Source organism: Argiope bruennichi, chromosome 10 (genome assembly GCF_947563725.1).
Source record: "Argiope bruennichi chromosome 10, qqArgBrue1.1, whole genome shotgun sequence".
Classification (NCBI taxonomy): domain Eukaryota; kingdom Metazoa; phylum Arthropoda; class Arachnida; order Araneae; family Araneidae; genus Argiope; species Argiope bruennichi.
Window position 1 is genome coordinate 48,953,931 of NC_079160.1, and position 25,136 is coordinate 48,979,066.

The 25,136-nt window shown below is 30.0% G+C and overlaps 1 long non-coding RNA gene across 1 annotated transcript in view; it reads right to left on the reverse strand.

Moving 5' to 3' along the window:
• The window catches only part of LOC129989326 (uncharacterized), a 63,979-nt gene extending 39,674 nt beyond the window's left edge, over positions 1–24,305 (reverse strand). Inside the window, exons 1-2 of the long non-coding RNA XR_008785755.1 lie at positions 24,182–24,305; positions 15,983–16,066 (exon numbers count right to left, since the gene is read on the reverse strand). This is a non-coding gene — a long non-coding RNA (uncharacterized LOC129989326). The remainder of the gene's footprint in view (positions 1–15,982; positions 16,067–24,181) is intronic.
• Between the last annotated feature and the right edge of the window lie 831 nt (positions 24,306–25,136).

Below are 25,136 nucleotides of genomic sequence, written 5' to 3' on the forward strand. Positions count from 1 at the left end.
AGCTGTGGGTTGAACGGTCTGGCCTGTAGAGCGCCAACACACACACACACACACACACACACACACATATTGAGCTTTATTATAAGTACTAGCCGCCTTTGGCGACCAGCCGGTTCGCCAATCTTAATGTTCGTTAAAATTTTAATAATTAAATATTTTATGCAATTTCTACTTTAATAGCTTCTTCATCAAAATATTTTAAAACTTCAAATTTTGATTATCATATAATTCATTCATAATATTATAAAGGCCTTCAGTCATAACGTAATGTGTATCTCTCTCATTTTCTGTTAGCACCCGTAGAATTTATGCTTTAAATTAAAGTGGAAAGAATTTATCTTCAATTAATATAATAATATTTTTTACTGAAACAAAGCATTTTTTTATAATCTGATTACTGAAAACAGTCACTGAGCGTTTAAACTTTATGGGCGCTAAAGAATATCTTTCTTAATTTATGTAATATTTCAAGTATTTGTCAACAAAATTTTCTCAGATTCATCATGACCAGATCGATTCATTAACAATGTTTAAATTTAAATGCATCAAACACAAAGAAAATAAAATGAATCGTTTAAAATAATCGGTCGAACACAAGTTAAAAAAACTACTTAAGAAACGATGTACTTAAAACTATAAGCATATACAAAAAATATATAACTAAAATAAATACAATTTACTTACAAAAGCATGCAACTAACCCAAAAATAATTTAAATCATCCATTGATAACGTTGTCATGGCAACAATCAGAACAGAATGCGCATGCGTGAATTTTCTTCGCCGGTTACGTAACGCAAATACGTGATTTTTTCTACGCCAGTTAGGGTAACGCTATGCGGATTAGAAATTTTTAATTTCCTTTATTCTGTTTTATTTTAATTCAAAAGTACTTCAGAATGAATCTGAAAGATTGATTCATTAACAATGTTTAATTTTAAATGCATCAAACATTAAGAAAATAAACAGAACCGATTGAAATAATCCGCCGGAAAATTTTAACCCTAGCCTCATTACTGTTGGGAGAAAAAAAACTGAATCCTTTCTCGTTTGGCGCTGGGGATAATGGAAGATTTTTTTGGCGGAAAAGTTGGCGGTGGGGGAAATGGAAGATTTTTTTGGCGGGAAAGTTAGTTTTTAATTAATAATTAAAATTCTAATTAAAAATTCGAAAAAAGAAACCCCAGGTGCACATTCCCAACCTCCCAGGTATACATGTACCAAATTTGGTAGCCGTATGTCAAACGGTCTGGCTTGTAGAGCGCCAACACACACACACACACACACACACACACACACACACACACACACACACACACACACACACACACACACACACACACACACACACATTGAGCTTTATTATAAGTATAGATATAGATAAATGTTTCATTTTAGATATTGTCGTAAGAAGAATTGAATTAAATAACTAATTACACAGTTTTAGAATAAATTACTTCAAACAAAAATTTTCTAAAAATGAGATTGCAGAGAAAGCGTACAAAGTTTCAGAAAAATAAATAAGACATTCGATTTACGATAACATACCTTTTTTTTATCGCTAAATTTTTCGAAACAAACATAAATACGAAAGTTATGATTGATATGTCTGTTTTTTATTACTTTAATATGCTTTGATTTCATTTTAAATTTATCGTCTGCGTTAGAAAAAAATGGGTCACTTTTTTTTCTATACTAAATTATTTGCAATTTCTGCGATATTGATATTGCAGTAATTAATTGGAGAAACGATTCGAAAAGAACATAAAAAAAACTAATAAAAATTATTTATATCTAATGATATAAATAATTTTGAATGATAAGATGTAATTCGGATCGTATAAATAAATAAATCTATTTCACTACTATTACTCGGATTTATTAAGAAAATTATTTCTTCTGTATTCTCGAAATTCTTTGTAATTATTTTTCAATTTTTATGAAAGATAGAAATTCCGATGAGCTTTTTAAATGGTCTAAAGTAAGAAAGTAAAATTTTAAATTGAAATGATTCATTTTCAGGTATAAATAGGAAACAATTTTTCACTATTTTAAATTCAATCAGGCAATTTTAACCCAATAATAATGTTATTAACTAAATAAAAATATTTGGATTCATAAAATTGGAAAAATTGCGGAATACAGTATATAATATGATTTATTCAAAACTTATAGTATATCCATAAAGTATCTATATATTTATAGACATATTTCAAAAATATTAAACTTTTCTTTTCAAAATTTGCGCAAAATGTGCATGTATAAGAAACCAGTATTCAACACATTTTTGTTTAAATTGCTGTTTCAATAAATGTGGCGATTCTTTAAATAACAGATTCATGCTCTGCAAAGTTTAATATTTTTAAACTTTTTTCCATGGCCAGTTAAACTGCAAGACTATTTTGTGGTCTCGCAAGTAAAGAGAAATTTTATCAAAATCAAATCATCAATTAAGTAAAATAAATAAATTGAAGATCAGACATTAAAAATGACTAGAAAACTACAATTTTAACTAAAATTTTTAAAACTTAATTGAATTATCATGTAACGTCACAGTATTATGATAAACGTAATTTAATATATAATCTAATACTCTATCATATCTTCTTGTGTTGCACATTGACGTATCACATTTTTTTTTTCTACAAGATGTGATAAATCATTAGACAGCATAGGACCAAATTTCAAAAAGTATTCCAAGCCAGAAAGATTCTGACATCAATAATATAAACATTAATCGATGACCTTAAAATTTTTCAAACCAAAATGTCTTATTCGCGTTTAATTTCCCTTATAAAATTCGTAGAATATCTGTCGTAATACTCTTTATAAATTTATGTTAAGCTTTTTGAGATCCGTTTCGGAACTTTTAAAATTAAGTTTTGCATTTGGCAAGCACATGAACTAAGGAGAAGGAACTTATTGCCATAGTTTGATCATTTTCAAAAATTCCTGTTTGAAAATTATTCCAAATGGAACTGAATTTACTGAACAGAATTTAATTGGATCGGAAAGAATATTGGGGTTTGTTAGCACTAAAGCCATATTTGGCTATGCTGCACCAAACACAAGGCAAATGACACCATAAAGCAGGACTGGATTGTATTTGTGGTTTAATGGCATAAAATCCATATTAGGCTATACTGCATCAAATACGTGATGCACTTTGCTTAAAACAAAACACATTGACATTTGACGACACGGACAGTTACATTTCTCATTTGGCTAAAGAAAATAGCCAGCCTTTTAAATCCAGTTTCATTTTCCTAACATATTCCATCCAAACGACACAAAACGAAAACAAACCTACACATCCAATAAACATTGAATTGAACCTGAAGTCTTGGACCTAAAGCTGCATCCTACAGATGATGAATGACCGCAGCTTTATAATGACAACTAAGAGATGCAAATATTGGATCTTGCTCTCGGAAAGTCGTAAATAGGTTGTGACTCTAGAATTACCAAAACGGATGCTCCGCTGAAAGATCGCATTCCGCGCCTCTTATATGACCTCTGCAGGTACCTTCCGCGCGTTATGCTATCTTTTCCAGCATGCGTAAGGCAATCTACTCTCAGAGTCTCTCCAACGTGATCGATCAAGATGCTGATTAGCGACGTCACTTGTTCGTTTTACGTGCCGTAATTTTGACATCTTGATGGTGATTCTTTTTAGCTTCTCGCTAGACCCTAGAGGTCAGGTAATTTTTTCGGTAGATGCCGTTTTCTCATTATGGTTCAGTATTGATATAGGTGCAGATCTCCAAAAGGGCACGGTGGTCTGTCTGACCGTTTAATGAATTTGGCCGCATAATATGGAAACACAAATATTTACGGATAAGTTACGTGACTTATGAAAAGAATGCGGTTCCTAGGATCAAAAATTCCAACTATTTTCTTACTAATTGTATTGACTCGTCGGGATTAAAAATTTCAATCAAATATCTTACGCAACAGTGTTTTCATAGCTTCTTCAGCAAAACATTCTCTAACTTCAACATTTTGAGAGGCATATAATTCAGACTTTCTTGGGATCCTTACATTATTCTGTTCATTATATTATGTATTTCCCTAATTTCCTATCTGTATCTTTGAAATCCTATTCTAACTTTTAACTTTAATTATAAACACAACAAAATTTCAAAAATTATATTAAAAACTTGCCTGATATTGAAACCTATTCAACAAGCAGAAAATGGCGATTGTTTTAGAAAAAAACTCAAGAAAATTTAACTGTAATGAATACAAATCAGACAAAATTACTAAATATTTATTGAATACGAAAATATATATTAAGAATGTTCATGCGTATAAATATATTATGAATGGGTTCTGGTTTCTTTTCAGAAAATTCTTCAGTGCATTACGTTTCCACATTTTAAAAAGCCCATCAATAATTTTACACTTTATTATACAAATAATAACGAATTTAATTTTTTGTTTAATAATAATGAGTAGCAGATAAACATATTTAAAAATCTTTGTTTAATATTTGAAAGAATTTTTAAAATATATTAACTATCACCATATAGCTTTTTACATAATAAGAGGATAAAAAATTTGGTTTAAATTTTAGGAAATCATTTCGCGTCATGTCAAAATCATTTGACAAACGTAATAGCGAATATCATTTAACCCATATTTCATCTGCCTGTGAGTTATAACGCCATATTTGTTTTCCTTTCGCAAGATACGTAATCTGTGTTGGATTTCTGAGTCAACTGCCTCAGTGTTCTGAGCCCTTTTCAGTCAACTGCCTAAATCCATCTGAGGCAGTTGACTGAGATCGCTGTCAACTGCCTGAGAAGGATTAAAGGGGGTCTGCAGGCAAACCGAATAAATTTTCTTAAATCTCAATTTCGAAATATAATTGATAAAAAATACAAAGAATTCTTAGAATTATAAAATATTATGATATTAACACTTTATCAAGTATAATGGATTATGTTTCTGTTTTATTACTTTCACTTATCCTTATAATATTACTTAACATAAAGCAACTCTTAAATATAATTGTATAGAAGTGTGGATCAGTCGTTCTCTATAATATATAAGTAAAAATATGCATCTTTACAAATTTATTAAAAGAAGCCAGTGGAAGTTGTATCCCTGAAGCTTTCTAGTATAATCTCCAGTAAAGGTTTCTCGTTTTAGTGTTGAAATATCCAAAATATTTCGCAGAATATAATTCTTTAAGACCAAAGAATGGTATAAAATATAAATTTCATAATTTTTGAAGTATATTGATACTGAAATAAAATATTATTGACATCATTTAAATCCTTTTGAAAGTTAAACTAAAAATGGAATTTTATGATGAATCGAAGAAATTTTTGTTGAATAATTCTTTGAGATATTACACGAATTATGAAAAATATTCCGCAGTGCACATTAGACTTAAATACGGAAGACTCTGTTTTCAGTACTCATGTTTAAAAAAATTATTAGTTTCACTAAACAAGATTTTTTTATTAATTACAGTTGAATTATTTCAAGTTTAATTTAAAGTTGAAATTTTACGGCAGCTGACAGATAATTAGAAGAATGGATTACGGCCTTTATAATAGTATGAGTTATATGACTATCAAAATTTGAAACTTAACAATATTTTGCCGAAAAAGCTATTAAGAGACAAATTATTAATTGAAAATTTTACATAAAATATTTAATTGAAAATTTTAGCGAGATTATTAGGCAAACCGGCTGGTCGCAGAAGTTGGCTAGTTAATAATAAAAATCTACTGTTTCAATGAAAAAGTTTCTCTTTCATTTCTTTAACAGAGGAAAAAGTGCAATTTAAAATTTTGAAGGAACAATGAAATGTTTTTGACTGTAATTACAAAAATTAAAATTATTGGTACAAATAATATTTAAAAATCTTTTTTATGCATTGTTTAAATTAAGAAAAGAATTGTCGATTAAATCAACATCATTGAAGCGATATTGAATTTTAAGGTGGCGCAAATGTTGTTGTTGTATAATATTTTTGGAAGTTATTGTAAATAAATCCTGCCAAAATTTCGCTTAATCGTTTTTAATTAAAACTTGAACAAAATCGCTCCAAAGAAGCATATTCCCACTTTTCAAAATATATTCTTGCTGAATATGATATCACTAAGACTATCTATGCTACAAAAGGCCAACAGACATTTGCTATTATTATCAACTAGACACGTTTGGCAACCAACAAGATTCGCGGGAGATATTGGCTATATTTAAATTCAGATATTAAAGCCATTAAACTGTCAGATATTAAAGCCATGTTATTTTAAGAGTTTTATATATGTTCTGTTGATTATACATATTAAGTTTTCTAATATAGACCAGTTCTATGGCGTCACAGCGCTGTTCTGTGTCCGGTTCATCTCTTAATTTGGCGGTGTTCGTCTTGTAAAATACATAGATGCTAAACAGGATCCCTCTTTTCAGCTTCCCACAATGGAAGAAACTCCCGCTACCAAATATTTCATGAAATAATGAAAATAATTTCGATTTCTTTCCCAACATTGAAAACCTTGTTGTGAAATGTACTTAGAAATATATTTAAAAATTAATCAAATTTAGAATAAAGAATTTTGCAAAAAATAATTTGACATCAGGAAATGATTTTTTTTTTGTAGTATAAAAAGGTGTAAAATTTTTTATGAGGAAATATTTTTGGAAGTTATCGCAGGGAAACAGAACACAACTTTTTAATCAAAATTCTAATTCTTTCTAACTTTCAAAATAAGAGTTCTCTTAAGTACACATTCCTACCCTCCAAAATACATACTATGATCCAAATTTGGTAAATATAGGTAAAATGGTCTGGCCTGTAGAGCGTTAACACATGCACGAATACACACACCTTTATTAGAAGTGGAAATAGAGATTGATACATATTTCTTATCAACAGTTAATCACATATTTGAATCTTAAAACTTATAACTAACTATCTAATGCTAGCAAATATAAAGCGTATTACTTTAAAAATGACTATTTTCTTTCATATAGCTTATTATTATCTAAAATTGGCGACATTTATCTTCGACTTCCAAGGACAGAATCTTAAAAAGATATCTTTCCAAATTAGCTTAATAAAATATTCGACATCAACGTTGCAATCGCACGTTTAAATTCAAACTCTTCTGTTTATGTTCATAATTGGCCTACTTCATTTCAGCCCTCGTCAGTTCTAATTTGAAAGTAAGATATGGAATTACCCATCAATTTGACAGTAGATCCATCAAAACAAAGCTCAAGGGAAGCAGCGGATTCGTATGTATTTAAATTGTTTTCCGGCATAATTCGCTGGGAGTTATCGAGTAATTTCGAGTTCTTAGAATTGTGCAGCTCTTTTAGCTGGAGAGATACAATCACACAACTGCCAGCCTTTGTGATTAGGAAGCGGTACTGCCATGCTCTCTGAGGGCGACTATTTTATTTCAATGTAACCACTAGAATCTGCTTTTGTTTGTGGTTTCCTTCGTTAGATGACTGGGAGATAAAAGCCTTCTGAATATATCGTTCTAATAGTACACGGAGATATATGCACCAAGTTTTCAGATTCTTCAAGAGATTATCTTTTCAAGTCTACACCAAATCGATTTTGACGTGTGCTGACGCGCTTTGAATGAGCTGTTTTGTTTGTTTTTTTTATTTCGGGCACACGATTAATAATAATTGCCTGCATAGTGAGATAACATTTGATTAAAATAAAATGTTTATTTCTTATGACAGAGTAATCGTAAAGACTAGACTCAAAATATCAGTTACATTTCCAAACAACTGATTCAAATAATCGTTTTTCATGTTACATTATGGATGGTATAGATAATGGGTCGTTGGTTTTTTTTTTTTTTTTTTTTTTTTGCTTTTTTGTAAACGAATTATACGAAGAGAATGTAATCGTCAAAAATTCGAATTTGATATTTTGATTAATTTTTACAACTCAGACGTCTGATTCCAAAAAAAAAAATGCATTTTTGAGATTTTCTCTATACAATAACGCTAATCTAAATATACTTTGAAATTTCGTTTTCAGAAGATAAGTTGAGATTTCATCGAGATGTAAACTTAAAATTATTAGTACCACCATGTTTATGAAATGAAAGATTGCAGTGTCAGGACTACTAAAAATATAAAATTATTATTGGTAACTAGTAACCCTATGATAACTAGTAAACACTAAAACTAAAATTCTTCCCTTTTTATATACGTCATTGATGGTTTAGTTCTCTCTGTTGGTTGTTAAGCTGTTACCAGAAGAGCCCAAAAATCATTGTGATAAAGTAATAAACTGATTTAAAAATACGTATTTTTTTAAAAGAACATAGAATATTAATGTAATTAAGATATAGTAATTAGTTAATATAATATTAGTTAGAATATAAATGGTGCATATTAAAACTTTGTACAATGTTCAAATATACCACCTAATCATTCAAGAGGCTGAAAGAATATATTATAACTGTCTACTCTTTTTTAACCACAATTGACTTTAAACATAGCCACGAACTCGGATCCTTTGTGGCTTCCCCTGTGTCAGTTGAATGGATATAGGCACAAAATATCCAAAGCTACGTAACAATACACAATACAGCTTACAAAATATTTGGTGAATAATTATATTGATGTTTGATAAGGAATAATGAGTTCATAGAATTTGATATAAAGTTTAATTTACTTGAAGGATTTGAGAGGCGAAATATATATGAAGCAAATGATTCTGCGCCTAAATCAGGGGAAAGCTGGTCTTCGTTATCCTGGAGGAAATGTCCTGGATTTTTTTTTTTATTTGATCTTAGCAGGTTGCATTTCATCACGCTTTACTATTAGATTGGTTCGAGATCCTGGATGAATTTGCTAAGATGGGTTAATGGGGCCCATGGGTTCCACTTTTACCCAGCCACAGTGTCAGAATCTTTGATATTGTGGCGAATAGCACCAATTTAGCGATATTGTGATGCGCAAGGGATAGAACCTGGGACCTTGTGGTTTGCAGTCCAGTAACATAACCATTATGCCAAAACAATTGTTCTGGTAGAAGAGTTGTTAACTGGCTTATATGCTATTCACCACAATATTATATTATATATATATATATATATATATATATATATATATATAGGATGTCCACAAGGTATAAATGATCTAATTTTTATAGATTTGGATAGAGCACGTCAAGACGAGTATTTTGATATACAACATGTGGAGTCCTCGAATATAGCTTCATAGTCTGATTACACGAAGAACATTAATTACCACTCCGACAGTCTATATTCCACATTTCGATGCATATGACGATTGCACAACATGCAATCTTCCCTAAATGAATATACATATTTGCGGCAACCAATGAGAGGAAAAGCGCGTCTGCATGTGCAAATTCCCGCAATGGCATATGTGACTAGAAAACAGATTTGATAAGAACGACTCATTCTTATCAAAGAAATTATTGTATACACTACGTAATCGTTGTGGTTTTGAAATGGGCAAATATTCGAATGAGCATCATGTTTTCACGGTGCTGACTAAATTAAGAAGCTATACATGCTACTGCTATTTCTTCTTGTCAAGATTTTTTTTAAAAAATTCCTAGCCTTTCTACCCTTTGGTGAAAAAATTGTAATAAATTAAATACAATAATTTGAAACAACTTAATTACAGCTGATTTTAGATATTTAATACTAAAAGTTAATAGTGTTTTAAATAATACCCTAATATTTAAAAAATTTCGGGAGAAAATTCGAATTTTAAAATTTAATTTAATGAAAATAAGTTTATACTTGTTTTTCTTAATAATGAAGAATGTGGATGTATGTGCATTGACGCTCTCACGGACGGAAAATTGAGTATAAAGCTACCAAATTGGGCACTTATATACTTTGAAAGGTAAAAATGCCTTACTGTCAGAGTGATTTTTTTTAAATTTTAATTAGAATCTTATTTGGCTTTTTCCTACAATTATTTCCAAAAATATTGCAGTACAAAAATGATATTTCAATTCATTTTGAAATTAAAAAAATCATCTTTTCAGTTATATCAATTTTTTTTTGATGTTCAATTTTTTCTATTTTTAATCAACTTCAAAAATATTTTAAGCATATTTTTGAACAATTTCATTACTGAAGTAAACCCAAACTATTTCCATTTCTGTCACTCATATTCCATTTAGCCTTTTTTCCCATTGTTGATGATCAATATATATAAAGAATCGGAATTAAACATTTTTTAAAAAAATTTTAAACCTCCATATTTCTGATTAAAAAAAAACAATTATTTCCGACTTTTTACTTGGTTATAAAAATTGTTCGGTATTTTTCCGGTTTCCTTTTAATTTTTTTCCCTAGCGTTCAATTTCTTTAAAAATTTCAATTTAACTGGCAGATAAAAATGAAATTTTAAGGGGAAATTTTTTTTTTCTATCCCATGAGACACAGATATGAGTGAGTGAGTTTTACTGGCGCAAGAGCCAAATTTGGCCATACTGCGCCAAACTTATGGTGGATAAACAGGATCGTGGTTAAAAACATATGGTAATGTACTATAAAAAGTTAAAATTCTAAAAACAATTTAAAATTAGAGCGAAATTGAAAAATAGTGACATGGGATATTTATGACGTTTTTCATATCTGATTCTAATAGAGAAATTGTCAAAGTAAATTTAAAAAACTACACAAAATATGCTTAAGAAACAATGTTGGAAAAAATTAAAATATCATTAGAGATGCAAGCATGTAGATAAAATGCAATATACACACACATGAGACACAGATATGATACCGTACAATTAAGTGAATTTGTTCTAAGCACGGATTCCTTGGCAAGTATTCTACATTAGTTTTAATTCCACTAAAATCAAAATATAAAATATTTCATATTAACCGAATTTAATAAATAAAATTCCATAAAATTAAAGTTAAAAAATGTTTATCTCTTGCCCAAAATTGGGTATATTAATTTTAACTGTATTAAATTTCAAAAGTAAAGAACCTCAAGAACTAAGCGAAAATTTGATTTCCAAATTCCATCTTTACAAATCTGAAAAAAATCGAATATAATAAACATTTTAAAAACAATTTTCTTCGTCTGGGGGCATTCTGTTAACCTCAGAGATATCTAAATGTTTTTCAAACCATTAACCAATTTAACTCAGTAAATTGAAACATCCCTTTTCATCCTAGTTCACCGTTGAATATAAATGGTTGCTTTTAAGTCCAGCATATGTCTATAATTTGAAAGTTGTAGTGCACCTTTTTCCGATTTTAATATTACTTATTTCATTATATCACCTTCTGTCTAAAAATAAGGCCAAATAAAGATTCTTTATATATTTTATTTACTATTTAAAACATATTTCTTCTCGGTTTACACGTATAGTTCATATTTACGGGAATACGAATATATTGTGGTGCCATCTAATGGATAAAAAGATCAAAAATCTTTAAAAATAGACAAGAGTCTAACTAAACATTTTTCAGTCTGTTAGCAATGAAGTTTTGAATCTGAAATTTTTCTGGGTAATTGAATGCAACTTAGAATATTTTTTTTCTCTCTTTCTTATAGTTTAACAAATGAAAATGGAAAATTCGGAAATCAAGTTAATCAGCAATTTGATAAAAATTAATATATTAAAAATGCTTCTTTTATAGATTACTAAAAATGTGCATTTATTGTTCTTAGATCAAAAATAAAATTAAAGTGCGTTTGTAAGATGACACCATCTGTTCAAAGTAATAATTTTATAAATACATTGAATCAATTTACAATATAATTTTGAATAACATTCTCAGAAAAAAAAATTACTTCAAGAAAATTGGCTTTGCATGATGCTATAAAACATTAATTTGAAAGTGTAGTAGATAGTGATTTTAGCAGAACTCTTTAACAAATCTTATTGAAATGTCAGTATTCATTTTCAGAAATCTTTTCCATATAACTTCCACAGCTTGTATGCTTTCGAGTACATTACCATTCAATACATTTTTTCTTTGTGCACTCTTATTATTTTCCCCTCGTGAACTGAAAAGGTAAAAATAAATTTGCTCATTTTAATGTCACGATTTTTTTATTGACCCAGTCTGTCATTAAAACATTTGAGATTCCGGAAAGCAAAAATAGAAAATGTAGTAATTTATCGTGGCGCTATCTATCGGATATAAAAGTTTTTATATGAAAAAGTGCCTCGATTTATGAAAATAAATATTTTAAATAATTTAGAATAAAAAAAAAAAAGATTTCTATGAATAAAAATTGAAACCTCATTCTTTTTAATGTCAATAGAAATCTAAAATATTGTAGATATTTCCCTTCAAATTTCGCTCACAAATAAATATGATGTAAAAATATTTTAGTGAAGGCTTTATGACAATTATTCAATTCATTTTTAATAACTAAATTCTGCTTCTAATATGCAAGCACATAATAAGCAAAAAATCTAATATTCTCAATAGAAAGTGAAAAATACATAATATATAGTAACGTAAAATATTTACATAATAAAAATTATTTTAGCCTATATACATTTAAGGGAAACTTTATACATAGTTTGTAAATAGTAGTAGAGTTACTTAATCTTTCGACTTGCCATCGCTATTCGCTGAAAAGGTAACAAATATTTCAAACCATTTATTTGTCTTCGTGTTGCCACTTCCAATTCTTAAATTTTATTAACAATCAATAATAAAGTTATTAATTATAATCTTTGCTTGTTTTTTTAGATTTTTTGTAACTGTTTTAAGATTGCACAAATCCTGTAAGGCTGAAGTTAAATCAGAGCTTGAAATTGAATCATGTTTCTATGAACTGAATAGTAGGTGTACAGAAATCGAATGCTTATTTTTAGACACGGTTTTTTCCGAAGTAAGAATCTTGTACGGTTTATCTAAAGTCTTTGAATGTCTCTCAGCCGTAAAGGATTGTCTTTTGGTTGCAGATGTATAGTAAGTTCAGGGATGAATATGTTTAAGTTTTAACTATTTAAGTTTCACGATAAGAGATTTGTTTTGCTTTCAATTGTAATAACCTCTTTTTCAAATTACTTCCGGGGACAGTGACCACTCTTAAACTAAAGTGTTCCGCCCCTTTACTTGATCCCTAGCAGACATCTCTCAGGTGACTAGCTCCTAACCGAGTTGACAAACCGGAAATAAGTAGGCCAGCACTTAAGGGGGGGGGGGGTAGATTGACATAAATAGCATAGCATGAAACAGAACGACAATTCTTCTTTTGGAAAGGGATGTCAATTGCTAGAATTATCAAATAGAAAGCAGAAGCTGAGAGGAAAAGTAAACTGAAATGAAGTAGATATCCCTGGAAACCCCGAAGCTGGACATATGTATTAACCTATTGAAGATGATCCCCCGAGGGGGAAATTGGCTAAAGTAAAATAGTTTTCAGCAATTTAAAAAATATTTTGTTGAACTGACAGTTTCATTTCATTTTTAAAAAAGCATCGGACAATAAGCAGATTTGTGCATTATATTTTATATTAAGAGGCGTTCCGCTTGCTCCCTGCAGAAATACATAGCAATCCCTATCCCAACCCCAAGTTTGCTGCACCACCACCTTGCTGGAGTCACTCTATCATGAGGACAAAGTGCGTCCGTGCAAAACAATAATAGCTTAATTTGGTAGTTTATTAATTTATTTCTGATACTTTAACTCAGCATTGTATAAAATTTGTTGATCTTGAATAGATATTTTTATTAGTTTCGTACAATTAAAAAAATAAATTCAATGATCCAATGAAAGTAAAAGAAAATTATGAAAGTGAAAAACCGAAAAATAGGAAACTCAAGATATATATAACACAAATTTTTTTATATTTATTAACTTTTTGCGCTTGGAGGGTGACTCACTCCCCATTCAAGACGGTGCACCATTTTGACGTTTTATGTATTTATTTTTTAATTTTAATTACTCAAAATACCTATAGAGTGACGATTTAGAGTCATTTTACGGGTTAATTGCACTCTAAAAAAACTATAAATATGTTTATTTTTCACAACAATAAATAAATCATAGACGAATAATTAAGCATCGAATTACTCACCCGAGAGCAAAGGGTTAATATAGAATTGATAATAACATCTTAGAATAGAATTCTGTTATAGAATTAGAAATATCCTAAATTGATTTTCGTTCGATGCTTTCACCTTCATTAATACCGAATGATTTGTTGACTTTGAAAAGGGTGTTTTTTTAATACATATTAAAGATTATTTTATGCGTCTCTTTATTCATTTGTCTACTGTTTATAAATTCGACAGACAAATTAAATTAATAAAGTTACAAAAGTATGGGAATACCAATAAATACAGAAATTTAAGATAATATGCGTACGATTATGTAAAACGTGAATGTATTAACGATTTTCACAATTCAAATGTTTTTAAAATACATTATAAAAATTAATGTAAACATAGATGGGGAAAATAAACTATGTGTTGAACTATATCGCTAATATATTCATATTCGCAGTAACAATCAACCACATAATTATACAAGCATAATGAATATTATGTCTCCTTTCTTAAAGTCAGCTCAAAGACTTTCCCAATCATTTGTATATCAAATTCTTTCTTTTATGATTTCAATAATATTTAACAGCACGACTGTAATTCATTTTTAACTAAATTAAAAAATTGCTTAAATAAAAATTTTATAATTTTGATTACATATAGAAAGTGAAATCATGTGAATCAAGCCTATAAAATTTCCTAAATTTGTAAATAAATAATGTGTTAAATGTCATAACAGAAATATTGTTCGTTTCAGGATATCGAGACGAGCCCTTTTCGGCGTTTACACTTCGCTAACAGCTGGTTCGCAGAAAAATGAACTGTTATGACGCTTCCTAATTCCATGAATAATCCAAATTCATCCTATTGCTAAATGCCAAAATCTCCTTTCATTCCCCCCCCCCCTTTTTTTGATAAAATAAACGCATCCTGGCGCATTTGCAAAAGAGCGTAGTGTTTAAAAAAAACAAGAACGAACAGTATTTATTTAGATATTTTTGGTTATGCAACACGACTAAAATTCCTGTAATTGTACCTCACGTTTTTCACGCACGAGCATCTTGTGTTTTTGCGAATTTAATCATTAATTTTTTTTATTTTCTCGTAGGCGTAGTATAGGAAAAGTATTGTAATCGTCAAAAAAATGTGAATTCAACATTTCCACGAATTGTCATGTTTTAGACATCTCTGAGTTCGAAAAATAGATTTTTGGAAAATGTCCGTCTGTCTGACTCAAAACTACTAGATTCTAGCTCTAACTACTAGATTGTTTTACAGTAGACTCCCGATTATCCGCGGAGCGGATTATCCGCGCCTGCCACACAGTTTTTTTTTTTTTTTACTGATTTCTTCAAAAAGGTGCAGTTTTACAGTTATGCTTTTGTAATTACATAATACATTACAGTATTAAAACAGTATATATGTATTAATTTTCCTGTGTATCCTAGACGCCTCTCGTAAGTACAAAGCACTTTTCTGTTTTCATTAACAAAATGCATTTTAGGTTCGTTTTGAGTGATATACTAAAATATTAAGCGTTAGTTAAACATTTCCTGCTGTTTATTTTACGTTTTATTGTACATAAAACGATTTTTCAAAGTTGGAATGACTGTTTTCTTTTTTGCTATACCCGTTTTTAGCTTTTTTCCGATTATCCGCGATTTTTGTTATCCGCGGCGGCCGCGCCACCCATTTCCGCGGATAATCGGGAGTGTACTGTATTTTCTTTACTATCTAATAAGATGATACCTTCTATTTTGAGAATATTTTCTTATTTTGAATGGAAATTCATTGAATATTTGACTTATCTATGTATTCGAAGTACTTTTAATATTGAATTTTAATCGAATAATGGTTTATGAATGGTTTATTTCTCGCTTACAGCTATCAAAATTCTATAATTCTATGTACGTATAGCACTCGGGCAAAACAGTTAAGCGGTTAAAAGCTAGATGAATAACATTTGGCATAAAACCTTACCTTTTGTGGATTTCTATCAAACTTTTGGCAAACTCCGTTCAGAGGAAGTCTGTCCGGATGTTCGAATACAAATTAGCACAATAACTAAAAAACAAAAAGGGATAAATATATAAAATACGGCAAACAAATTTTGACGTCTATAGCGTAGATACGTATGAAAGTTTAAATGAAATCCGACAAGGGATTGACAGTCTGTCTGTCTGTATTTTCAGAAATATGTAAACGCGATAAAAACGGAATTACTTAAATATATCAAATTCGGCATGACATTTTGTTACTACAATAGTTTTATATCGAGTATTTCAATCGACTGGGAAAAAGGCATCTAGAACACAAATTCGATTTTGGACCGCATAATAACCGCATAACCGGGATTAATCGCCAAAAATGAAAAGATAGATATTGTAAAAATACAAAATTCAAGCCGAAGCGCAATATTTCGGGAATAAACACCAATACCATGGAAGGCACTCTATGGATAACACCTTTATTAGATACGCAAGAAAATTTTGGAAAAAACCATTCCTACTGGTTTTAAATAATCTCTCGTTTTGATCTTAAGTACGTAAGTTGCGTTCTTCTTTAGGTCTCTTTGTCCGCTGAATTTCGAATTAAAATTTACTATTTTTTAAAGATTTATTTACAATTTAGAAGTGGGATTAGTTGTACAGAACTGCTACAACATATTTTATTAAGATTACATAAGAGTGACCTGCAATACATCACGTTTGAACTTGGCGAAGAAATTCCGACTATTAGGATCGCTGACTTGAAAAATTTCATTTAAAAAAATAATTACCATGGGGGAATAAGCTGTAGAAAATCTATCTAATTTAAATAATGAAAGAAATGCTGCTAAAATATTTGTAACTGAAGAAGCTATATGATAGTATGAACTAGCGATACAAAACTAGAAGTTGAAGTTGGCGAAATTTTAGCAAGCAATAACTCATCACCCAAATCAAAAGTTGAATGGCGAGCACAGCTACAAATTTTTAAACCCAAAATTGTTAATATTAGGTTACATTTAGTGCATTTCGAAAAATGAATAAAAAGGCTTAAAATAGACTTCATTGAGAATGGCATGTTTGAGAGGAGCTCTTCCGAGCGAAATAGCCCAGCTCATCGTGAGAGAAACCAGAAGAATCAACTGAAAACTATTCATATATCAAAGATTTACTACTTACATGGTTTAAATTAAGTGCTCAGAAGTTCAGACAATTGATTTACTCTTATAAAATCTAGAAGTAATATACATTTATTACACTTGTCAGGAATATTATTATTAACTTGAAATTTACTTCAACTATTGTATAAACAGACTGAAAACAGAAGCAGCAGAAAATCTAAAAGGTTTAATAATTTCGAACTCAACTAAGCAAAGTGCGTGATCAGAAGTTGAAGAATATTGCATGAATGAGCGATTATTATTGAAATCTCACTATATTAGTTGAAAAATTTGTGAATACCTTGAATTAAGAGATTAGTTCAAAAGTAAAACTGAATTATTGTTCTTCTTGAGAGAAAACTCGTGTTTAAAAAACGACTTCTGTTCAAACGAACCACAGAAGGTTCTAAACAACTATTTAATACTCAACTAATCAACAACTATTTAATACCTTTTGCACTCGGATGGTGCCTCTCACTCACCGTTCAAGACAGTGCATCATTGGCGTTTTATTTATTTTTCAATTTTGATTGTTAAAAACACCTACAGAATGGTAAAAAGACAGATTAATTTTTCGGGGAAATTCAAATTAAAGCTATGTTATATATATTTGAGCAATAAACAAGACCTTATATGGCTGAACCGGTTTGCCCATGCGCCATACTTGCACTGATTTATCTTATTTTGCCGCTTTTAAACAATTAAGCTGTTTAATTGTTACAATGCTATGTAAAAATTATATAGAATAAATAAAATCTTAAGTATTCTATATGAATTCTCATCTGAATCAAAACGACGAAACATTTCCAAAATTGGAGGCTTCATCTAATTTCATAGTCAAGGAAATAAATCAGTGAAAGGGTTAAGTGAATAATTATGCATCGAATTACTTTTTCGAATGCAAAGGGTTAATATGAGAAAGGGTACTTTTCACGTGATTACCTGAAACCCAAACGTTTAAGTTTTGTACAATTTGTCGAACTGAAGAGGATGGAACCAAGAATAGATCATTAAAAATATTTAATAAATCTTTTGATAAATCTATAAATATTAAAGTCACTTCCAGAGAAGCATGTAACTACGAAAATTATGACATGGAATTGCAGCAGAGGCTTTGATGGTTACAACTGCTGACAAAGTCAAATATATATATTGACAAAGGAAAAAATGCGATTGTTCTTAGTAACGATGTTACTATCATACGAATTGGAAGAATGACAAAATCGTTTGAAATTTGTATAGCAAATATCATTATTGACAAGTTAGCTTTAAAAAGACTAAAACTGTATGTTACTTCCGATAACGCATATTAAGAATCTAAGGCATATCTATTTATAGGAAAGGATACAATTGAATTTCCCAAACAAAAAAAAAAAAAAAAAAAAAAAAATAGAGAGCTCAAGAATGTTCCATACAAGCGAATTTCAAGGTTACAAGAAGCTCTAGTGTGATGAATTCTCAACCTGCTCTTCTCAAAACTTCAGATTCAGTACTTATTCAGTTGCATACAGTACAAATGGTAGACGTCGTAGCAGTACCGAAAGTAAAGATTCAATCATGTTGTTCAAAAATCATGGTAAAGAAACTAGTAATGTTTTATTGTTAAAAGAAGGTAAAACAACGATACTAATTTCCAATTTTAGCAATGATATCTCAATTTTGAAAGCATAGTATTTTTGAGAGGAATTTTATACACTGAAGATCCTTGCTGATATCATTAGAGTCGACTGTATTATCACTGGAAATAAAAGAGAAACAAATGTTTTAATTGAAAAGTTCAAAGAGGTAATTCAAGTCAAAGATACCAAAAGTGGAGCAAATATGACAATAGTACAAAAACGAAGTGTATGATTTATTGAATAAATTCAGACAATGCATAGCGATGAAAACAGATGCACTCGGATATGTTAACACAATTATGCCCAATAATTGAGAAATGAAAAGGTTTGGCAGTTTCCCTATTACCATATCATACTTCACACTTAAGGTGGGTTCACACGAAGCCAACTATTGCGCGCAATTGAAGGTCAGGCCTACTTCAGGAAAATTACGTGACTGCAACGGGACAATGGCAAATGGTTGCCCCGTCGGGACAACTATTAGCCATTGTCCCATCGACGTTGTCTCAACTGTTCACACGGGGACAATGCAGGACAACAGCAGAGAGACAACAATTGCGAGAGAGACGCGTACCACATCACAAATCCTCGAATCAGGGAGGGGGGGAAAGGAATAGTACGAAACAGCTCGTCCGAATACAATAATCCTGTATTGATTGTCATACAATAATCCTGTATTGATTGTCAAGAAAATGATGGGAGAATACAGAATGGTAATTGATTACCGCCAATTAACTGCTGAAACTACGACAGACAAATTTCCACTTCCTCACGTAGAGATTTATTATATCAGCTTATTGCATAAATCTTTTCTATACACTCAATGCAAAGAAAGAAGAAACTTCATGCAAAACCGCTTTTATACAATACCCGATGGACATTTTGAACTGATACATATTTTTCAGTTTAGCTAATGGTTCATCAGTATTTTAGATATGCATGTCATTAGCATTAGGTGAATTATTATGGAATCGTGTATCATGCTTTATCAATGATATTTCTTTCAGGTCTCTCTTCCCCCCTCCTCTCTCTATATATGTATAAATATACATTATATATATAATATATATAAAGATATATATATAGAGAGAGAGAGAGAAAGTATGATACATTAATGCTTGAAAAATCATGAAATGCAGGAGTAATTTAGAAATTATCCAAAACAGAGTTCGCTATGACAGAAATTAAGATTTTAGTCGGGAAGACCACAAGCCTGGTTCGAGAAAAGATGTTGCTAAATCTGCATTTCTCATTCAAAAGGCGCGCCCCCTCCATTTCTAGCACGGCCTAGTTTCTTTTGCAATTTTATTGAGATATGTGCTATGATTATTGATTCATTTACTCGCTTTCAGAAGAATAAACAGCCATTCCTTTAGATCAATGTATAATATCAAGTGTGTGTTAATTTAAAAAGATAATTCATTTTTAATCTTAAATATGTAATCTACGCTTTTCTTCGTATCGTTTTTTCGTTGTGCATTCGAATTCGAATAAAATTTATTTACTATTTTTTGAAATTTTCATTGGTGTTGCATCTTTTTGAAACATAGTGATGTCCTAAACAAACTCAGCATACAAATACAAGAAAAGTTTGCAGGAGATCTATTAAACATTGTTAAACAGACTCCTTGTCTGATAAGGAACAAGCTGTTAATTACCCCCCCCCTTAAGTTTTTAAATTCATTTGAACCTTCTGATATGCCACTATTCAACATAGTGCTGAAAATTGAATTCTGCTCAAACGCTCAAAAGGATTCGATTCCACCATAAGATTGGCTTTACCATCACCAAAAATAAAGCAAGATTAATTCTATAAATTGGTACAAATTGCCAGATTCTACTCAAATTCTACTCCGGGATATGCTTGTATTACTTGCTATCGGATTAACAACCCAAACAATAGATACATAAGTGAGAGTCAAAAGAAAGCAAACACTCATGATTGATTTAGAAAATGTGCTATTTCAAATATATTATTGACATATAACATAAAGTAGATATATATAGTTATTAACTGATTTTAGTAGAATTTAACAAATTATAAAGGTTCAATTAAAACAAAATACACAAAGAAAATACACAAAAAATTTTCGATGAGGAAACAAACAGCACAAGAAACAAAAAAATTTATAATAAATTTGAAGGAAACTAATAAATCCTTACTTGAAATAGAAAAATTTGCGGAAAGTAACCATTACACTACGATGAAAGTTTTTGTAACAAATATTCTAAACACAGACAGTGAAGAGAACAAATATTCAAATACAAATAGATTAAAGAATTTGAGAGAACAGGATTTAAGATCAAGATGACTTACTGATACAGCGTGAGAGCAATAGTACGAGAATTCAAAGCTAATCCAGCTGCAAGTGCTGTTAAAATATCTCAAAGCATCTCACAAAAATCAAAGAAGACAGCAAGTGCAAGCATTATAAGGAGGACTCTCCATGAACATGGCTTACATAGCAGAATTTCACGTAAGAAACTATTCACTACAAAATCGAACCAGAAAAAGCGTCTGTTTCCCAAAAAGTACTTAAATAAGGATTTAGATTTTTGGAATAATATTATATTTCGTGGTGAAAAAAGACTGAATTGTTTGGCACGCAGAAGCTTGCAAAAATATGGAGATCAAAGAATGAAGAATTCAGTAATGCGTATTCAGTTAAGACAAACATGGGGGTGGATCTGTTGTGTTCTGGGGCTGTATGGGGGTTGCAGGAATAAAACATTTAGTATTTGTAGAATCTAATGGACTTCCTAAATATTTTAAAAGATAATGCTGCCCCTAATGTTGCGAATTCGGGATTGTCAAGAAGCTGGATCTTTCCAACATGATAAAAATTACAAAAACGCATCAAAGATTGTGAAAGAATGGTAAGTATCGTATTGCGATGACTTTGGATCATCATCTGCAGTCACCAGATCTAAACCTTATTGAAAATGTAAGGGTATATTTTGAGAAAAATTTACGCCACAGAACCATTTCTAATAAGGAAAATTTGAAATTAATTTTCACAGAAAAATGGCAAAAAAACCGTCCCGAATTAACAAAAAACTGGTCACATCTATGCCTAGACGATTAGAGGTGGTGAAAAAATCAAAAGGATTGCAAATGAAATATTGATATTACAGTTATTGTTTCGGTCTATATCAATATCCTGTGTTTACTTTTTTCGACGCATGTAATTTGATGCTTTTCTGTTTTAGTTGAATTATTTTTGCATTTTGATTTAATTAAACGCTTACAAGTTGCTGCATCCTACATGAATAAGTTAATTGTATCCATCTACTTTATATTATTTGTCAAAATATCTCAAATAAAACCTTTTCTAGATCAATTATAAGTGTTTACTTTCTTTTGACTCGCTGCATTTTGTAAAAACATCGAAACAAAGATATTGGGGATTGACCTCAAACACGATGCCTGGTCACCAAAGGTGTTTATCACTAAATGGGTAATCCTGACAATACTTTTGAACCTTAACATTCATTTTTTAGCATTTCTTGTAGCCATCTAAGTTGAACTTATGGCAGATTTTTGAATGGATGGTACAATTTTAGAGGTGGTGAAAAAATTTAACGAGAAAGAACACCAATCTTGAGTTTACCAATGTGTGACATTAAAATATACAATAAATAATGTATTATATAAACACAAAATCCATATATATTGCAATACATAAAGTTATTCATCTTAATATGTATGTCTTTTACAGAACATCAGTTTATAGTTTTGTTAATTTTTACCGATTCCAGTTTTTTTTTAAGTTGCAGAAGACTCAAAGGATTGCCTATATTATAAGATGCAGATTGGCATAGCTTTTTTGAGATCGTCCATGGAATAGTCTAAATCGCGAGTTTTTAACAGTGAACAGTAACATTCACATTTTCAATAAGTAACGATAGTAACATTCAAATTTTCATAATTCAGTCAGTTATAGTCGTAGCAGATTGGATATTTCATTTTATTCAAAATGTTAGTGTCAAGAATATTTTATTACTTATGACTCATAGCACTAAGAGTCTGTATAAAAATATTAAATTCGTAATTCATCAGAGCATTTACTGATTCAAACTGCATAAAATAGTATTCTTCATTTCATTTAGGTATATGCAGTTCAGAGGAAAAATAATCAACTGCATAAAAATTAGGAGTTGGGACCTGATTAGAGTGGGCATACTGTATATGATAGAATTATGGAATTAATAATACAGACATTTTAAAAGTTTACAGAAAAAGTTCTTGCATTTAGGGAATTGAGAACATTTGTATTTCCCCAAAACTGATTTTTCACTTTTAATCTAATAAAACAGGAATCAATATTATATATATATATATATATATATATATATATATATATATATATATATATATATATATATATATATATATATATATATATATTTGTATAGGTTTAAAACTGCGAAAGTTCACATATTATTCTTTAACAATGAATTTAACTAGAGTTTCTATAATAGAAAAATGCCGAATTTTGCCTTTTTCTAAAAGAAAAAAAGTGAATTCTTCCCATATACATAACATGCGCGTGCAGGTTAATTTTTTTTAATTTTTATTGTGTGAAATAAATTGTTCGAAATTATACTTAAAAATTTTTTTAACTGGTTAAAAATAAAAACTGAATTAATATTAAAAAAATTAGCATCATTGAAAAGATAATTTCTTTGTATTTTAAGATGTATAAATAATTTAGGATTTAAAATAATTTCAGAAGCCATCATGATAAAACGCTAACATTTCGCTTAATTTTCAAATAAAATTCAAAAAATAAAACCGCTTAGAAGTGCATACTTCTACCTTCAAAAAATATATGTGGCATAAGGTTGGTAGTTTTAAATCAAACGATCTAGCCTGTAGAGCACCTACACAAATGCTCACACTTTCATATGCAAACATACATTCATCTTTATTACAAGTAAAGATTTTATGCAAAGGCAATTTTTTATATCTAAGACAACAGACATGAAAGCTTTTTCACTCCCATTAATGCAGAATATAATAATTACACAAGAGTTTCAAAATACAACTCTTAAATCTTTAATAAAAAATTAATTACTTAATAGGCTTTTTTAAAGTTTTAACCACAAATAGTATGAAGCATAAAATATTAAGCATATACTTATCATACGCACATGAAGCATAAGATATATCACAAATATGACGAAGTATATAGTCAAGGATTAGTGATATATCACAAATATGATGAAGTATACAGTGTACATAATGAAGTATGCATAAGTAAGGCTTAGTGATATAGAATCAAATAAATAATATTTTTTTTTTTTTTAGTTTTAGCATAGTGGTGCCTAGTATTTATTAAGAAACCTTATTTAAAACTTCCAAAACATAGCGAAAAGAGGTACTTATATAGATATATATATTTTTTTTACCTTAGTAAGATTGAACAGTGGCTCCAAATTTGAAAACTCTTCACAGGGTAAAATTTCATTTACTTAAAAAAGGTTTGACAAGTTTTAACCAGTGATTGATAAACAGAGTTCACACAAGGTCAACTATTGCATGCAATGGAGGATTACGCCTACTTTAGAACGATCACGTGACTCGAACGATCACGTGACACGTCAGTGGTAAATGGTTGTCACATCAGGACAATTATTCGCCATTGTCCCATTGCGGTCACATGATCTTCTTTTGCGCGCAATAGTTGGCCTCATGTGAACCCTGCTTTACGATTTAAATCTACTACTCAATTGATTAATTATTGATTTTTGAGATGTTCTCTCTATATTCGCTTTATTAGAAATTATCCACCAAAATTTTCTCGAATTCCTAGTTCTTTCTGTTCATTAACAGAAAGATAATAAAAACATTGATTCTGTCAAAGGAGTTCCGTTGTTTTCTCTTTTATGTCTCCAGAAAGGTCACAATATCCAGTTGAATAAACGAAGGATGCATCCAAATTCTTGTATTACAATGTTCTTTTGACTTTCATATAGTATACACTAAAAATTAATATGATTAAATTTTCATTTTGCTAGTATTTCCTGCAAAGGGGGGTGGGTAGGATGCAAGTAATACTGAAATAGTTTGTCGTTGATTGGATACGTTTTTGGTTCGAAAACTAGCCAACCCACATTTTTAAATTGTTCAAATAATGGTTGAGATACCATTGAGATGTATAAAATTTTCATAATATTTGTAATTTTGTTGTTGTTGTTGTTGTTTCCAACATCGCTTTGCACTTTCTTCTTTAGAAAATGGATAAAATCATTCTATGATATCCGTTTAGTAAAGTATGCGCCAGGGGCTATCCCAACTAGATTATCAACTAAGTCGTTTCCGGCGATTCTGTAGTGTTCTGGGATCCTAATGAAATCAGTGGAC